A 13,826-nucleotide genomic window follows, 5' to 3' on the forward strand; every position below is an offset into this window, starting at 1 on the left:
GTTAGCCAGATGCCCTGGGTGAACCGCACTGATGGCCCAAGACACTGCATGAGGCAAGCACTCTGCAGAAACGCTAAGGGTCAGGAGAAGAGGGCAAGATGAGGTAAGAAACGGGTCGTTAATATAATAAAGATGGGGGTGAAGGGAGGCAATTTCGGAGCACTGGCTTTGTGTCCTAGAAGAGACCTGGCCAGCACCTTCCTTCTCCCACACGGGGTCTGCTTGCTGAGGACAGCCACTCAGGGACAAACGGTCAAACTTCTAAACCCAAGACCCTAAAATGCTATCAGGAGCTGGTACCCACAAGGCAGAGAGGGGTGTTTTCCAGAGGTGGTACCGGTATGTGCTGCGACATTTCCAGGTGGAACAAATCAGAAAGCAATTCCATCCTCACAGCTATTGATCATTTATTTTTAGCATATTTGCTGGCTGTGCCTGTTGCCCTGGCCACATTTGCAGGAAGGATGATAGTTTGTTTTTTTTTTTAAAAAAAGGAAGTTCCTGCTATCTGGACTCAGAGTCCCACCCCTGGGGACGTGCTCCAACGGCAAGCAGTTTCAGGATCACTTTGCAGGCTTGCACAGCTTTGCTCCCATTAAACCTCTGATTGCGTCTGTTGCCATTTGGAACAGAGATTCTTCGATCAAGTCTTCAACAACATGACACTGGATCTGGTAAGTGTGTGTGGACCAGTCATAGGCGTGCAGATGTCTTCCACTCGGACAGAAGATGGTAACCATGTCCACAGGCACTGCCACAGACTGTCAGGGACAAACATGTTGTTGCTATTATTTTTCAGCTAAAAAAATAAGCTCTTTACAATGCATAGTTGGAGGAGCTTAGTCCACAGATTCAAAGCCATAGAATTACATGTTCTTAAAGACTCACAGGAGATAACAAAGCAGAAAACACATGTAGTGTTTTGTGGAAAGTCCTGAGGGCTGTGTGTCAGGGCCAAGCTGAATGGGCAGGGGACTTGCTCCAGCCACCCCCCAAGGACCCAGCTCCAGCCCTGCCTGTCCTTCTTCCACTTCCCCTTTATCTGAACCAGTGGACAAGAGAAGGAGGAGGTGCCAAAGGACACCAGGGGTCCTGGAGGAACTGAAGCCACCACGTGCTGCAGGTGGAGGAGCCTGTAACCTCTTAAGGAAGAGTGGTTAGAAACTGCGGCCCTGATTTGAATCCTGAGGGCCCTTCGTGACACTTTCACTTCCAACAGGCCACCACCTGTGATGGTGTCCTGCTGTGACTCGGGACTAAGCAAATGTGATCCTGCCTGTTCCCAACCCTGGGAGGCCATGCCCAAGTCTTCACCCAAGTTTCCTCAGTAAGACTGGAAGAAGGTGGGGCAGCAAAGCCCCTTTGACAATGCATAGCAGGAGTGTGAGTCCCGTGTCACAAGGGGACTCACAGCTCTGATGCCTTGACCAGAACAAATGATGTTTTTGACAAGAGGACTTGACAAGATCCTCACGGAATCACACAGGATGTCACCTCCTGAGCTCTTCCAGAGCACAGAGATGGAAGGGACACCGGGATGGCGGGAAGGGAGGTTGGGAGCCAAGGATCATGGCAGTGTCCTCCAGACCCCTGGGTGTGGACTTGTTGGCCAATGCTTCTGCAAACAAGGGGGATGTAGGTGATCTCACTTTCCCAAGGGCAGTGCTCAAGGCCAGGGCCAGGCCAGGGCCAGGCTGAGCTCTTACGCTTGGCTTTTGCTCTGGAAAGTTCTCTCTTGGTGTGCTGCAGAGCACAGCCCTGAAGCACAGGATAGTGGACAAAACCCCCGTGACGGCCCAGGCTCCACCAGGCCAGCCTTCGCCCACTCAGAGCCAAGAGAAAGCAAACAGGCCTCTGGACAGTGGAGTGGAGGCTGCATGTTCTCCTCACACACCACTGACTTGCTGGGCCCAGAGCCTGTGCTGAGGATACCCCACACACCCAGGACCCAGGCTGGCTTCTGAGGAGCACCTGGAACAGCCAGCTGGGCAGTGGGCTCAAACTTCTCTGCCTTAGTCAACTTGATTTTGGATGGACTGAACATGTCATGTGGCATGTGAATGAGGGACCACCCCCCCCCCCCCCCGCCGCCCCTTGCCCTCTACCTCTTGGCTCCTGGTGAGCACATTTGGATCATGACTGGCTAGAGCACAGTCCTCCCCACATCCCTCTGTCTCTGGAGCACCTCCACCCCACAAAGCTCTACTCGTTCTGCAACTCCCACCAGAAAGACGGTCATAGACTTCCTGATACTTCCTGGTGAGTGGTAGGCAAGGACCAGATCAATCAACCAATCAACCAACTAACCAACCAGCCAACCCAGATACTTGGGATGCATTTTCCCAAAGACAGAGCCTTGTGAGGGATACCCAGGCCCAGATGCAGCCCCCAGGGCTCCACTCCACATCTGTGGAGCAACCAGAAATCATGGATCCATCTCAACCCCACAGATTCCTCACAGCTGAACTGGGGAGCCAGTGCCATTCACAGGGCAGAGACTGGGTTACTGAGCATGTCCCTGCCTGGCCTTTCCCGGCCAAGACTTGAGTGGTAGGAACCCAGATGGCTTATATCGGCAGGGCCTCCAGTCTTCTTTCAGGATGCCCCTGGGGCTTGTGAAGGCCAAAGAGACTTGCCAAGTGACAGGTGCATTCTGTGAGTCTGTTCGTTCCAAGCAAAATTTCTGGTTTCACTTGATTCTTATCCAGAATGAGGCTTAGGTGCTCGTCACTATCATGGGGCACTGAGGGGGCATTGTACCCACTTTGGAAAGGCAGTTTTTTCCCTCCTGATTTGCTTCACAGTAAAGGTGGCACTGCAGCTAATGCAAGGCGAGTAAACTGTGGCAAATGTCATCAGCAGGCTCCCCCACCAGGAACCCTCGCTTCTTTCAGACTCTGCTGAGTCCCTCTGGGGCACTCTTGTCCTCTAGAGCACTTTGAGATACTTCATAGTGTCACTGTAAAGCCAAACCCTTGTCCCAGTGCGGCAGAGCATGGCCAGGCCAGCTAGAACACAGCAAGCAAGGGCTGAGCCAAACAAGGGCACGCTGACCTGTCACCCTACAGAGGCCAAGGCCTGGTGCTCATGCCCACTCCTTATAGTGCCATGGCCCCCAATCCCCAGTATCCACCATCCTCGGACCTCAGCCTCCTGGGAAGCTGGGATTGCAGCCTGCAGAAATGGGCAGAAGGGAATGGCAGCGCAGACCCAAGGGCCAACCAATAGTGTCAGTGCTTTCCAAACCCGATTGGCATAAGTTTTAACCAATAGCTTTTAGTACTTTTCCAAACCCGATTAGCATAAGTATGGACCAATAGTGTTGACCCAAGTGCTATATAAACCCCTAGACCAACACACTCAGTAACCCACCTGCTACTGGTTACTCTCTTGTCTTTGAGTTCTGTTTCTATGCTTCACACTTGAATAAATCCTACATCTCTCACTCTTGCTTTCTGCTGTCCCATCAATCTCATTCTTTGGACTTGCTAAAAAGAACCCGGAAAGACGAGACGTTGACAGTGAGCTTCTGGGGTCTGTTGCACCCTGGAGAGCAGAGTCCCACATACAGCTGCAACACTGGGAGCTGAGCCCACCGTTCCACGGTAGTGGAGAAGAACATGGCTTTCCACCCTCGACCCTCAGAGCAAATGCTGAAGTGGTGAATTAAGTTTTATCTCAAACTCTGGTTTCACTGGTTCTTCAACTGGCTCCAAGGCTGTCCCCACAGCTACTCTGCCGTGCTCACCTTCCCAGAGGACCTCTCCCCATCCCTACAGGTGGCGTGCCACCTCTGAACACAGCATGGCACACAACGCTTCTGGAAGTCTCTCTGAGAACAGTAAGTCAAAGTGCATGTTTCACTGAGCTCTTGCCAACAGCACTTATAAGCACAGAGCCCAAGTCCTGGCATGTGGTAGATGCTCTGGGGGACGTTGAAGAGGTGGCACATATTGCACAATGAACCCTCCTATTATGCTGAAAGTCATGGTCCTCCCACCAGCCTACCACCCTCGGAAATGTGTAGCCTGGGTCCCAGGGCCCAAGCCAGAGCTGACTCTCAAGCTCAGCTCATTATTCACATGCCGTCTCCTGGGGCACATCTGCATTGCCAAAGTTCTGAAAGGGTCCGACAGCTCTCAGATGCAGTCACTTGTGTTCTGACCACCCACCTACACACCCCATTTGCCTCTGAAGAGCTTGCTTAGTGAAGCCCATAAACACAATTCCCCTGTCGTAGCCAGGATTCTCCAGAGGAACACAACCGATAAGTTGTACATAGAGAGAGAAAATGAGATTGATCTTAAGAAATCGACTCAAGCAATCATGGAGTTTGGCAAGTTCAAAATCTCAGAGTAGGCCCAGGAAGGAGTGGAGGCAGCTCCAAGCTGAAAGCCATCTGCAGGTAGAGTTCCCTCTTCTTTGGGGGAGATCAGCCTCTTAAGGCCTTCAACTGATGGGATGAGGCCCACCTACATTATAGAGAGCAATGTACTTTATTCCAGGGCCACTGATTTCAATGTTAATCTCATCCAAAAAATACCTTCACAGCAACATCTAGACTGGTGATTGACCAACAATGGGGCACCACAGCCCGGCGAAGCTGACACATAAAAATAATCATCATGCCCTGTAGTGACCACAACCCTTGGAGCTGAGTGCAGCCAGTGTGGCTATAAAGAGGGCTGAAGTCTAGGAGATGAGGCAGGGCCTGCCAGGGGCAAAGTGCCTCATAGACCATGGGCTGCCAGAGGGAAGGGACCGTGGTGAAGTGGACGTGGGTCCCCTCTGCCAAGCCCAAGGCAGAGCACAAGACAGATGCTTCATGAGGAGTAAGGTGCATCGTGGACTCTGCCCCCAAGTGGCCTGGGATCCATCCCCCTGTGCAGCAGGTGTGCTGTGCGATCGTGATCCAATTACTTGGCCTCTCTGTACTTCAGTTTCCTCATCTGAAAATAGGAATAATGAAAAGGAAACAATAATTGTTATGAGGATTAAATGAGTTAAGGTTTGTAAAAGGCTTCAGTGACCCTCCAGCTGCTTGTCAAGTAGAGTAAAAGCTTCCCTAGCTATGGACCACGGATTTCATCACCAGTTGGGTTACACCAGCGTCCCCCCAAATCTAAGCCTATTCCCTGGGAGGAAAGTCAAGGCCCTCCTGGGACAGGTCCCTGCATGGCCCGTCCACAAAAGGAGTGTGCGGGTGCAGAGCGGGAGGGCTGGGTCTGGCCACACCTGCGCGTGCACAACCCAGTCGCTGACCGCACAGGCAGCAGCCTTGCCATGGGCTTCTGCACAGGACAGCAGAGCTTCTCTTGTTTGACCCTCACAGAGCAGGGACATACAGCATGGCAGGTCCAGGAGTTGCCTCAATCTCTTCAAGGAATGTGCGACTAGTGGCCGCCTCTCAAGATAGCATTTCTGTCTCTAAAATTAAGTTTCCTCAAAATTGGTGTCAAACTGGGTGCATTTGTGAAGACTGAATATTTAGTTCAGCACTAGTAGGAATGGCAACAAGGATGACCAGGCTGGCCTCGGCCATCCCTGTCAGATAGAACCTAACGTGGGAGACACAGGAGGAGCAGGAGGAAGAGGAGACCAACACGAGTCTTCTTATTTCTAGGATTCTTGGAAACATCTGAGTAAGACAGAAATAGGACTGTTGAACGCAGAAAGAAATCCAGCCAGCCTGAGAACAGAACTATTCGGTGCCTTCGGAGCCTGGGTTGAGCAATCCCTGAGCTTCTAATTCTTACCAGAGACAGTGCTGCTAACATGCACAGTGGGTGGGAGAACACTGTGGCCTCCTGTTAAGTTGTCCTCACCCCAGCTTTCTCCACTGCAGAGCCTCCGGCCCAAAGCCACTATGGTGACAAGCTGGAGGGGACCAGGATGGGCGGGGAGGCCAGCCACCCTTCCCATCTTTGCCTTGGCTCCCTCCAACCCTGAGTCCCTCTGAGCCTTCAGCACTCGAGGATGCCTCTTGCAGGGTGGGACCCCTCAGGTCCAGTGGGAGAAGGGGATGGAGCAGGGACGGGAGGGGTGCTGTTGCCCCTCCAATGCCCCCCCTCATGAGAAGCTTAGAATACTTGATCTTTCTGACCACAGTCTCTTCGTAGCCCAGCTCTTTCTTCAAAGCAAAGCGGCATGGGAACCTGCAGGCAAAGCGGCCAAGGGCGGAGCTGCTCTCCTGAGCCGAGCGTCCAGTTCCTGCCACAGGACAGGTGCCTGCTAGCTGAGTGGCCTTGCACCGGTGAGTGCCCCCTGAGCCTGCATTCGCCCATCTGGGAAAGCAAAGAGGACACTTTGGAGTCTGCTTTGAGGGCAAATCAAGAGCCGCACAGATGGCTTGAAGCATGACGCTAGCACCCACCAGTAGCTCTACCCTTCCCTTATTTGTGGGCGGTGAAGGCGAAGAAGATCCTCAAGTTGCTGGGCACGGTAGTGCATGCTGTAATCCCAGCAGCTCAGGAAGCTGAGGCAGGAAGATTGCCAGTTCAAAACCAGCCTCAGCAATGGCAAGGTGCTAAGCAACTCAGTGAGACCCTGTCTCTAAATAAAATATAAAATTGTGCTGAGGATGTGGCTCAGTGGTTGAGTGCCCCTGAGTTCAATCCCCAGCACCACCCCACAAAAAAAGAGCCCCAAGTCCCCTATGAAACTCAAGTCTTTGGTTGAATAAACTATCAAACACGCCAGGCCTTGGGATGTTGGGGCTGGATCTGCCTCCTGCCCTAGACCTACACCTGACCTGAGCAGAATACGCTTGCTATCTCTCCCTGGCCCTCACAGGCCACCTGCCAAGGTCACTTTCTCCCTATCTCCAAGGAATCAGATGAGTGACTGATCCCTTTCTTTGCCCATTTTCTAAGAGAGGAGGCTGTTGGGGTGCTGGAGCTCAAGGCTAAGGACCAGGACCTAGGTCGCCAATGCCACCTGAGCTGGAGGACAGGCAGCCAAGTAGAACCCTGCTTCCCACTGCGTCTGTCCCACTCCCCTGGGGACACTTCCCAGTTGTGCTCTGAGGCTTACAGGATCTAAACACAGACACGGCACCCCTGTCACGATTTTTCCCAAGCCACTGCTTGTGTTCTTACACATTTCTAATCTTGGTGCAGAGTAAGCTTCTGATATTGGGTTGCATCCTCCAATCCTACCTTCTGGAAGGACCCCTGATTTTCAAGAGGAGAACTCTGGCGCATCACACCCCATTACAGTTTGCTCAAATCCTATTTGGGGCTGCCTTCTAGAAGCTAGAATACCCAATATGGACACTTGCCCAAGTAACATTTTTCTTCATTAAATTAAAGGTTTTCTGAAAAAAAAAAAAAAAGATGACAAACAATGAGAGCTCCATAGCATGTCAACCGACAGGCTGGACAACGCTGCAGACACCAGCCCACTGGGGACAGGCCAGGCAGCCACGCATCCTCCAGGAGGCTTGTTTTGGGTGCATTCTAGCTGCACGTGTTGACGGGATTTGTCGTTATGTACCGTACGTGCACACAACACAGCAACATCATTTGGCCAATATCACCCCCCAACACTTCCCTCCCTCCCCACCTCCCTCCCTCTGGTCCCTTTCCTCTGCCGATCACCCTATGAGTTTTAGGAGATTCACCCCCCACACACACCTTTCTTTTCCTTTGTCCTTTCTATTCTCCACATATGAGAAAATCCTTAACCTTCTGAGTTTGACTTATTTCACTTGACATGATGGTCTCTAGCTCCATCCATTTTCCTGCAAATGACATAATTTCATTTTTCTTTATGGCTGAATAAAACTCCATATATACCACATTTTCTTTACCCATTCGTCTGTTGATGGACACCTAGGCTGGTTCCATAGTTTGGCTATTGTGAATTGTGGTTGCTATAAACATGGGCCAGCATGTGTCACTGTGGTAAAATGGCCCTAATTCCTCAGGGAGAAATGCTGAGAAGTAGCACAGCTGGGTCATATGGTGGCTCCATGCCTGGTCTATCCAGGAGCCTCCCTGCCGATTTCCATAGTGGTTTTGTTAATTTATGATCCCACCAACGGTGTAAGAGTGGTCCTTTTCCTCCACATCCTCTCCAGCATTGATTATTGTTTATATTCTTGATGATTGCCATTCTTTCTGACTGGTGTGAAATAAAATCTTAGTGTAATAGTGTAATTCAACAGTGTTTTTACAATGTCAATTCAATAAAATACCTTCAAATAAACTTGAAGGATACATGCATGAAATGTCTAAGAAAAAAATGTTAAAAAATCAAAAGGAAGAGAAGAGCCAGTGGGAACACGTACCACATTTTAAGAGAGGAAGATTTATTGCCAAGCTGATTCTCCTTAAATTACTTTACAAATTCAATAAAAATATCAGCTTAAAAAAAAAAAAAAACCTAGATAAGCTGACTCTAAAGTTCATCTGGAAAGTGAAACAGCCAGGAAACTGTTCACAATGACTGAGACATGGAATCAGTCCATGTGCCCACCAGTGCACGAATGGATAAAGAAGAGGTGTGGGGTCTTATCAGCCATAAAAAAGAATGAAGTCCTGCAGCCTGCAGCAAATTGGGTGAGAGTGGAGGAAATTATGTTAAGTGAAATAAACAAGACCCAGAAGTTCTATCCCATGTGCAGAAGTTTAAAAAAAAAAAAAAAAGTGGGCCTGAATGTAGAATAGTGATTACTAGAGATCAGAAAGGGGTGGAGGGAAGGTGGACAAAGCAAAGCTGGACTTGATCAGTGGGCACAGGTGCATATTATATTGAAATTCCACAAATATGTACAGTGGATACTTGTTAATAAAAAATTAGCTTCAAAAGGAATATCCAGAAACGGCAAAAGAAAAGCATTCTAGCAGGGGCAGGGAGAGGGGGAAAGGAATGGAAAGAAATAGTTCTGCCTCATATCATGGAGTCTCCATAAAGAAAACAGTGTGGTGCTGACTAAGGGACTGACAGCCCCAGCAATAGGATGAGCTAGAAGATACATAAGTACACCTAATTATGGTCAGAATCCTGTGCATTACACAGGTGCCATCCTGAAGGAATGGTGTCAGCCAATGGCAACTGGACAGCCAGGAAAGAGTTTAGCTCAATCCTAACCTTGTATTTGGCCCCAGCGTCAGTTCCAAATGCAGCAAAGATATAAATATTTTTTAAAAAATGAAACAATAAATGTACTAGAAGAAAATGTGGGCAAATTCCTCATGAACTCTGGAGTGTGAAAGGCCTCTCTTTCATCCAGAATCCATTTTAAAAATTGCTGTACAAACCACCTAAAGTTTTTTGAATTTTCACAAAACATGAGCAAAAGCACCAAAAGACATTGAATAGCAACGCAGAGCAGCTCATATCACAGAGAGCAGATCTACCAGCATACAGAGAGCTCTGAGAAACTATTATGAAAAAAAGAGCAAAGCCAACAGGTTTTGTTTAGATGGGGCAAAGAATACAAGGATACAGCTCACAGAAGAGGAAATGCTGGGCTGAGCTTGTGGCTCAGCAGTCAAGTGATCACCTAGCACGTGTGAGGACCTGGGTTTGATCCTCAGCACCATATAAAAATAAATAAAATAAAGGTATTGTGTCCATCTACAACTAAAAAATAAAATTTATTTTTTTAAAAAAAAAAGGAAATGCTAATGGCTCTTGAGAAAACCGAGAAGGAAAAATGAAAACTACAATGAAATGCCCAGGTGGCATGGCTGTGGGGGAGGGGGCCTAGTGTCCATTGTTAGCAGCAGGACAGAGGGTACAACCCCGCTGACGGTATTTGGAAACCTCATCAAAGCTACACTTGCCCTTCGACCCAGTAATCCTACTTCCTGGAATTTATCCTTTGGGTGTGCCAATACATATAGGAAATACCTGGGTAGCTCTGTTTATAGTAGCAAAAGATTGGAGGCAAATCAAATGTCTATCAATAGGAAAGTAGTAAGATAAACTTATGGTGTGTTCATAAATAAGACACGTTGAAACTGTAAAGATGAATATGGCCATTCTTCCTGTGCTGTACAGATTTGAAAGACGTCCAAGATACCCGGTAAAGTGAAAACAGCAAAGTCCAATGCAGAATGCTAACTCGTATCAACCTGGCTTATTTTATCACAGTCTTTGTTGGCATTTCTGTGAACATAAGGGATTGAATATCCTTCCATTCTCTCAAGAGCCATTGCATTTCCTTCTCTGTGAAAGAGGGAGAGAAAGGAAGACACCCTCCCCCCCACTTGCTTGTGTTTGACAAAGACACCCAAGGAACTAACACGTGTGGTTATTTGGGTAGGAGCTGATGGGACCAAGGATAGAAGCAACATTTCTTATAGTTTCAATCCTGTGAACCAAGAAAGAGTCATTGGTTCCAAAACAACGGTGAACTAATTGCCTCTTTCCCTGCCAGTTCCTTGGGCTCTTGATAAACCTATTGTTTTATACCTGCCACGTATTTTTCCCATCTTAAAGTCTCTCTGGAGGAAGGGGGCAGGGTTGAGGATAAATGGGTAACCAAGGATGCCCACAAGTTGGATAGATGCCAACCACAGGTCATTTCTGGAAGATGAAGTCAACAGAGGGACAACTATTTTTTCAAAAAGAGGACGGTGATGGCTTTGGAATGAAAATGGCTACTAATCAAGACATCTAGGCAAACAACAGACAGGTTCTATGATCAGCTGAGAAAAGAGAAGCCTCCCACCCCAGAATGGTTCCTCTCCAGGCTTTAGTGCTAAAGCTGGCCCGGCCCAGCCTGACCTCTGCTGTGTTTGAGCTTTTCCCTGGACCACAGATGTGCAACTGCTGTTCTGCTTTCTTCCTGATCTGCATTTCTCTTAGAGGCCTGGAATGGACCGCTTTCTCTTCAGGCTTTAAACATCTTTCCTGCTGAGGGTCCCCTGCTCACAGCTGGGCTTCACCTTCCTCTTCAGAAGAGCAAGAACCAGCCCAAGCACTGCAAGATGAGGTGGCACATCTGCTGCCTACGGAAAGGAAAAAGCAAACTAGAGTCTCCAGAGTCGCTGGTCCCTGCCGGTCTGAGCGCTTCCAGCTTCTCCCTGGATTGCTGTGAATTTATGAGCTCAGAGCACAGTATGTTCGAGGTTAGCAGAGCTGCTGCCCCAAGGAAGGATGCCGTTCCACCGCTGTGACTTCAAGGGGAACCACTGAGCCGTGGGGGATGGAGGAGGACAGGGCGGGGTTGGGGGACAGGTGCCAGGCCTCTGCAGAATGTCCAGTTCCCACCAGCCTCAGATCTCATCAAGGGAACGAGCTGAGTTGTCCTGATGAGGTTCCAGTTTCCCCGGCTTTTGAAGTGGCCTGGGGAGAATGCATTTGCTGTCACTAATAGAGGGCACAGATGTAAGCCCAAGTTCCAGCCCCAGCCCAGCCCATGCTGCAGGGGACAGATGAGGACCAGCCCAGAGGGTGCTCAGGCAGTAACACAGACTGCCTGGCAGGGCTTCAGGAGGCCTGACTGGAGTAGGCTCTGCCCCTGGCCATGATGCAGAACCACCAACCCCCTCTCCATTCCATACTCAATGTGCCCAAAGTAAGTGCAGAGTCCTCTCGTGCCTGGACTCACTGGTTTCTCCAGGGCCACCTTTCCCCATGATCAAGAACTACAGACAGAAGGAAGACTTGGGTCCAGCTCACAAGCTCAAGGGTCAAGAAAAGAACGCAGGCCCCCGGCACTGGTGCCGTGGTGTTTTCAGGAGTAACAGGGCCCTGCAATGTGTTTCCTGTCTCTCCTTGAAAATGCTAAAGAGACAAGGGACTCCTGTCCACAGAGGCAAATACACCCTTGTCGTCTGGAGTAGCCAGACCACACACAGTGAGATCACAGAGAGCCAGCTAGGACAGGACCTTCCCACCCAGCCCATTCAACGTTCTGCATCAGGCCAGCGGCGTAGGGCTTCTCAGAGCCTGGTCCATGGACCTGGGCAACACATCTGTCCAGGAAGAACCATCTGGTCCTGCCACTCTTGGGCCCCCATCCCACGTGAGTAGGACTGAACAGTTCCTGGGACAGGCAGTTCGTCCCCTCCCAAGTACCAAGAGCTGCTCTGGAGGCCCATGATGTCCTTCTCTAGGCTCACATGCATCTGCCCCGGGTCCCTCCTACCAGTGGGGACCTTGGATGCCTGCAGGGCAAGCTGGACTTCTCTGACCCAGGAAGACCCCCTGGGGGCTTGCACCTGTAGGGTGTGCCTGTGGCCTCTCTCCCTGCACAGCAGCCTTCCTAAGCTCCGTCACCCCCTCCTCATAATCCAGAAGCCCCTCGCCTCCCCATTCACCTCATAGTCCCTCACCAGCTTTCCTGGGACAACGTGAGTCCCAGGACACAGCACAATCCCCACCCCAAGTTCCTCAGAGCAGAGCAGGTGACGTGAGGTCATCGCCCCTCAGTCCTTCACTTGTTCAGCCAGTATTCTTCAGTGCCTGCAGCGTGCCCACCTGCGGACTCACTGCGTGCCCACCTCCGGGCTCACTGCGTGCCCACCTCTGGACTCACTGTGTGCTATCTTCAGGCTCACTGCGTGCCATCTCTAGGTTCACACTAGCTCTTCTAGCATGGCGGGCTTTCCTGGTTTTTCCATAAGTGAAACAGAACAAGAACCAGCATCTTCTTTGGTTTGAATCCTGAAACTCACGTGAGACCATTCTCCTGCCATTTCTTAAATGGACTCTCGCAGACAGGGGACATCCCCTAGGAGGAAAACCCCGGGGGGGGGGGGGCGGCAGGGCAGCGGCATGCCAGGGCTCAGGGTTCCCATGCACCCTCTCACCCACTTGCTGCCTGACTCTGCCCGTCACCCTTGGGCTGAGGATCTCTGTGAACTCTAGCTTCCACACGGCACAGAGGGGAAGGGAACTCCAACGCCCAGGGAAGAGCAGCCCAGGCCCACGGGTGGCAAGAAGCCTGCGGAGCAACAGAAGCAGCACAGGGAGAAACGGTGGGTAGAAACAGGTGGGATGAGGACCAGGAAGGGAGACCGGGGCATGCACCCAGGCTGAGCCAGAAGGCCCGTGTGCCTGCCGTGGGTCTCAGTTAACTGGGACTCTAACAAATGAGCCACAAACTTAGCACCTGAAACAAGGGCATTTCTGACGTCACAGTTTCTGTGGACCAGGTCCAGGAGTGACTACTGGGGGATTCTGGCTGCTGCTGTCATCTGAAGGCTTGACTGAGGTTAGAGGACCCACTCCAAGATGGCTCCATGGCCACCTCTCTGGCCTTTGGCAGGGGACTTGAAGTCCTCACTACGTGGGCCTGTCCACGTGGCTTCTGGAATGTACTCCTGAGGTGGCATCTTGTTTCCTCCAGCGTGACCCAAAAGACCAAGGCAGGAGCCACCACATCTCTATGCCACAGCCTCTGAGGCCACAGCCGGCCATTTCCATAGTGTCCTAGCGGTCACAGAGTCAGCCCTCCAGTGTGGAAAGGGACTGTACACAGGCTTGAGCTTTAGGAGGCCACTTCAGAGGCTTCCTACCTCCTCAGGAGGGTCTTATCAGAAGGAAGTCCTGAGCACAGCTGGCCTCAGTTCCACCAGAGCCACGCGGCTCCACACATCTCTGCTTCCGTATCTCACTGCGTTTGCTTTCGTAACAGCACACTTGATAACGGAGTGTGTGTCAAAGGACACAGAAGGGTGGGGACTCCTGACTCATCCGGAGTAATGGGGCCAACACTCACTTCTGCAGTAGAGCAAATAACACCATGAAGAGGAGACAAAGGCCGCTGCCAATCTGCCCTCACTCCCACCCTGTACTGAGGGCTGTTGCCACGGGAAGGGTCAGTTCTGGGTACAATGCCGGGTGCTTTCCCATTTCATTGTCAACAC

General features: G+C 50.7%; 1 long non-coding RNA gene across 1 annotated transcript; it reads left to right on the top strand.

Moving 5' to 3' along the window:
• The first annotated feature begins 16 nt into the window (after positions 1-16).
• Positions 17-8,159, top strand: LOC114102502 (uncharacterized). Its single transcript, XR_011709296.1, has 2 exons — positions 17-103; positions 495-8,159. It is a non-coding gene; the product is annotated as an uncharacterized lncRNA (long non-coding RNA).
• Positions 8,160-13,826: the final 5,667 nt, after the last annotated feature.

This window comes from Marmota flaviventris, chromosome 12 (assembly GCF_047511675.1).
Source record: "Marmota flaviventris isolate mMarFla1 chromosome 12, mMarFla1.hap1, whole genome shotgun sequence".
Taxonomy (NCBI): Eukaryota; Metazoa; Chordata; class Mammalia; order Rodentia; family Sciuridae; genus Marmota; species Marmota flaviventris.